This window comes from Odocoileus virginianus, chromosome 5, assembly GCF_023699985.2.
Source record: "Odocoileus virginianus isolate 20LAN1187 ecotype Illinois chromosome 5, Ovbor_1.2, whole genome shotgun sequence".
Lineage (NCBI taxonomy): Eukaryota > Metazoa > Chordata > Mammalia > Artiodactyla > Cervidae > Odocoileus > Odocoileus virginianus.
In genome coordinates, this window is record NC_069678.1 from 58,497,860 (window position 1) to 58,503,403 (window position 5,544).

The 5,544-nt window shown below is 38.6% G+C and overlaps 1 pseudogene; it reads left to right on the forward strand.

The window, feature by feature from the left end:
• The first annotated feature begins 224 nt into the window (after nt 1-224).
• On the forward strand, nt 225-803 carry LOC110138805 (serine/arginine-rich splicing factor 3 pseudogene; annotated as a pseudogene).
• Nucleotides 804-5,544: the final 4,741 nt, after the last annotated feature.

Sequence of the window (5,544 nt, forward strand, 5' to 3'; positions counted from 1 at the left end):
CCATGCTGTGTTTCCAGTGGTAAAAATTAAAAGTCACAGCCTTCCATAATAAGGCGAACTTATTATTTACCTGTTCATCCATTCATTCAAAGGACATTTACCAGCCATTTCGTGGACGCTGGGTGTGCGAGAGCATCCGGGAACGCTGGGTGGGAAGGGACTGAGAAGACCTAGCCTAGGTTTTGTGGATTTGGACCTGCGCATTTCTAACTCAAGATCTCGAAATGCATCATGATTCCTGTCCATTGGACGGTAAAGTTTATGTAGGTAATCTTGGAAACAATGGTAACAGGACTGAATTGGAACGAGCTTTTGGCTATTATGGACCACTCCTAAGTGTGTGGGTTGCTAGAAACTCTCCTGGCTTTGCTTTTGTTGAATTTGAAGATCCCCGAGATGCAGCTGATGCTGTCCAAGAGCTAGATGGGAGAACACTGTGTGGCTGCGGAGTAAGAGTGGAACTATCGAATGGTGAAAAGAGAAGTCGTAATCGTGGACCACCTCCTTCTTGGGGTCGTCGCCCTCGAGATGATTATAGGAGGAGGAGTCCTCCACCTCGACGCAGATCTCCAAGACGGAGAAGCTTCTCCCACAGCCAGAGCAGGTCCCTTTCTAGAGATAGGAGGAGAGAGAGATCACTGTCCCGAGAGAGAAACCACAAGCCGACCCAATCTTTCTCTAGGTCTTGTAGCTGATTTAGGTCAAATGAAAGGAAATAGAAGACCAGTTTGCAAGAGGAGTGGTGTACAGTAGATAACTTCATTTGACAGGAGTATGTACAGAAAATTAAAGTTTTGTTTGAGACTTCATAAGCTTGGTGCATTTTTAATATGTTTTAGCTATTCACGTTTGTCTGTTGGAACAGTGACACAAAGGTGTAATTCTCTATGGTTTGAAATAGATCATATGGGGCATTTAATATCAAGAATTGTTACTTTACAATGTTCCCTGAAGCAAAATTTAATTTGCTTTGAATTTTAGTCTTGCATAGGCTGATAATAAACCTCTTAACTCCTGCCCAGCTAAAGTCAATGTTTAACATTATGGAAATAAAAACTGGCAAAAAATGGAAGATTTTTTCAACATAGCTGGGATATGGTATGCAGCTGTAGTTAAACAGTTTTTAAAAGCTGCTGTGAACTCAAAAACCAGCTGGAAAAATTAAAGCTTCACCCTTAAACTAGATTAGAGGTTTAAAAATCCCACTAGTCTTCACACTGGACAAAAGGTTGTCCAATTGGTGTAGAAGCTAAGAAGTTTCAAGGAAGTTAGTTTACCTTTGCTTTAGGTTTTAAGTTCCTTCTGTGATTGCTGTATATGAATACATAGCTCTTTGTAACGTTCTTTATTTGGAAATCGGAGATACTCAAGATAACAAATGTCCTGCCAGTTTAGGGGTACATTGTAGAGCTGAACTGAGTTACTGGGCAAGATTCTTTTTTCATGCTGTCATTTGTAATATGTTTTGTGAGAATCCTTGGGATTAAAGTTTTGGTTACAAAAAAAAAAAACAAAGGACATTTACCAAGTGCCTTCAAGGTGTCAGGCCCAGGGCTAGGTGCTGGGGATAAGAAGGGGAACCAGGACTGATCTCTACCTTCAAGGAACTGGAAGGAACAATCATGTGCACAAGGATCTGTAATACGTTGCATTAAGTTTTTATGCAAGAGCATAGAGGAGGAATGGGCTTATCCTAAATTGATGCACCACGGGAGGCCAAATTTTAACACCCCTCCCCCCAATAAAACCATAATACTGAAACAAACAAACCAGCCCCACTCAATTAGTTATAGGATAATAAGAATTTTCCAAGGATATCTGGGCACTGGGTTGAATTTGGAGCAGAAATGCTTTCCGGGGAAAAATTACAGGTGAAATAAGCATATTTCTTGAAAAAGGTTTGTACACCAGGAAAAAGGATGGTCAAATTTGTGAAAAAGGTACTTTGCAGGAGGATTCAGCATAAATTACATATCTATTTATCTTGATAACTTTTTTGCTCAGAGAGAAGAAAGAAGTATGATTTGAACTTAAGTTCACAAGTATGGGAGGCAGGATATATATCAATACATTTTTTTAAAAGAGCTTATCTTAGCTAAGAACAATGAGGTGCAGCCTGGTTGCAAATCAGCAAGTAGAACCATAGAGACAGAATTGGTTAGACTTAAAGGTCACTCTCCTCCCCAACCTCCTTATAAAAACATTTGAAATAACTTGAATTCCCTTGCAATGTTTAAAGACCATTCTTTGTAACAATATCAAATGTCCTTTCCTTGGAAATATCTCCTCATTCAACCTTTTATTCATTGCTAAGAACCAAAGACACATATGTGCAACTTAATTCTAGCCCTGAAGGTCATGATGTTGAAATATCACTTTTAACATTGCAAATTTCAATCTATAATAAAAATATTTTCTTTTAAAGTGGGCTGGAAATAGCACATATCCCACAAAGGATTTGGCAACCCAGACCACCTGGGGCATACAGGGAAAGATTCCTTTGGAGGCTGGCCTCTCTTCATTCTTATTTCAGACAGTCCTTGTTCATTGATGAAATATTTACAAAAGTTCTGTCCATGCCAGTCACTGTACATGGTACTAGGAGCATAGAGACTAATCACCAGTTCAGCTCAGCCCCTGTAATATATATTCCTCAGGTAAGGCTGAGGACAGTGAGGTATATAATCATAAAACAGTGTGAGGAAGACAAAAACCCAAACAGGTGCCAAGCCCCATGGATATAAAGGAGAGTGTGCCACATTAAGGCTAAAGGGGTCAAGGAAGGCGTCTCAGAGGAGGGGATATCAGAGTTGAATCTTGAAGGTAGTAAAGGATTTTCCCAGGTGAAAGACAGGACAAAAAAGGGGAGTATATGCAAAGGTCTGAAGACAGGATACCTCACAAAGTGCTGGGGGCAAAAAAAAGAATAATTTGGAATAGCTCCTTTCTTTTCCACCATCTTCTCATTACTAATGATGTTGGTGATGACTTTAACTTTCTCATAACTCAATTCGGGCTGCTGTGAACTCATCAACCCCATTGGGAGATTCACCAGCCACCACAGAATTACCCTTGTGTGTGAAATAACCTGTTTATACAGGCTTCTCTGTTCTTGAGATTTTTTTCTCTGATGGGTCTGTGGATGGATCCAGCACTGAAAAGAACCCCCTGACCCTGGGGTTGTCCTTAGAGAAGTCGAAAGGTACAGTATCCAAGAGGTTATCTAGCTGCTGTGTGCCCCTCCCAGGTTCTCAGCAAAGGCCGGTAAGGCTGGCAAGGAAGAACCTAGAACCTGGTACTTCCCTTGAAAAGTTTTCATGGCAATAGCAAAAACAAAGACAGCACTTTAAGCACCACCAGCCACAGCAAATCACATAACCAAGCCCAAGGTCAGGAGTTTAGAAGTACCTTCTGACCAGGTGAGGGCAAAGCAAATCATCAAGAATCAGGACCAACATCAGATGAGTTGGGAAAGAGAGCTCTTCGCATGAGGTTATGGGGAGAGAGTAGATATTTTGAACAGTAAAATAATTTACAATGCTTCCTTTTAGAGGTCATCAGAAATTGCATCTCATCTTGGGCTACACAGATTTAGCCCAATAAATTATAGCACTTGGTCTTTAATCAAATGTTGGATAAATCTTTGAAGTCAATAAAACAATAACTAATTGGAGGGCTATTGTATATTTAAGTTTATTCTCTGAAAGTAATAGTCCTATCTTTAAAGAACAAAGAGTTTAAGTGGAGAATAATGAGGAAATAAATGTATTTGTTTAAATTGAGCACTCTCTTCATTTTTTTTCTGGAAGTGGTTGCCTTTTTTGTAAAATGTTTATATTAGGCTATCTGGTCATAATGTTGCAGGAAGGGGGACCCCTTCCAGGGCCCGAAACTCGGCTCTTGTCTAACACTCAGAAATGATTCGTACAAGGAGACACATGTGCAGACAAAGCAAGAGATTTTCTTGGGAAAGGGTGCCAAGAGAGCAGTAGGGTAAAGGAACTCAGGAGAACTGCTCTGCCACATGGCTGCAGTCTTGATTTTATGGTGGTGGAATTAATTTCCGGGTTGTCTTTATCCAGTCATTCTGACTCAGACTCCTTCCTGGTGGTACAGCCTCGTTCAGGCAAGATGAATGCCAGTGAGGATTCTGGGAGGTGGTCGGACATGTGGTGTCTCCTTTTGACCTTTCCCGAACTCTTCCGGTTGGTGGTGGCTTATTAGTTCTGTGTTCCTTACCAGAACCTCCTGGCGTAAAACAGCTCACGCAAATGGTTACTATGAAGCCTGGCCAGGGTGGGCAGTTTCAGTCAGTGTGCTTCCCCTAACAATTAGAGATATGTATTTTTAAAAATCATTAACTAGGATATTTTTTTACTGGAAATGTTATTAATCATTAGCTTTTCTAGGGAGTAAAAATGTTTTAATGCTTTAAACAACTTTCTGACATATAATTCACAACCGGGCACTCACCTCCCCCTAAATTTGCCCATATTAAATGTATACAATTCAGTGATTTTCCATAAATGTAAATTCACAGAGCCATAACCACACTCCTATTTTAGAATATTTCCATCACTCTCAAAAGAATCCTCTTGCCTATTTGCAGCCAAAACACTTTCTTACTTCCAGCCCTAGGCAACCACTAATCTGTTTACTCTCTCTACAGATTTGCTTTTCTGGATGCTTCATATAAACAGTCTCTTATTAAAAGAGATCTTTTGTGTCTAGCTCTTTTCACTTAGCATGTTTTTGAGGTTCATCCATATTGTGATAGGTGTCAGTAGTTCATACCTTTTATTGTTGAATAATATTCCATTATATGGACTTTTAGGACATACCACAATTTATCTGTTATAAATATTCTTTTCTTAAATTCTGTTTTACCTGACTTTATTATAGCTGCTACATCTTTTTAAGTTTACTGCTTGCATCACACTCACATAGATGCATATATATATGTATGTATTTTAAAATAAATTATTTTTTATGTTTTTGACTTATAGAAAATTACTTAGATAGTACAGAGTTTCCCTATAACTCACATCCACTTCCCACTATTATTAACATCCTACATTAATAAGATACATTTTTTTAAATTAATGAACTGATATTGATAAATTATTATTAATTAAAGTCCATTATTTAACCAAATTTCTGCAGTTTTTCTCCTATTTCCTTCTTATGATTCAGTATTCTATCCAGGATGCCATGTTATATTTATTCATCATGTTTACTTAGGCTGCTTTTGGCTGTGACAATTTCTTAGATTTGCCTTGTTTGTGATAACCTTGACATTATTTGAAGAGTACTGGTCAAATATTTTGCATAATGTCCTTCTATTGGGATTTGACTTATGTTTTTCTTACAATTAGACTAGGGTTATGGGTCTTGCAGAGGAAAATCACAAAGGTAAAATGCAATTTTCGTATTTTATCAAAGATACATACTATCAATGTGACTTATCAAAGTGGATGTTGACCTTGATCAGCTGATCAAGGTAATGTTTGTCAACTTTCTCCACTGTACAGGTACTCTTTTTTT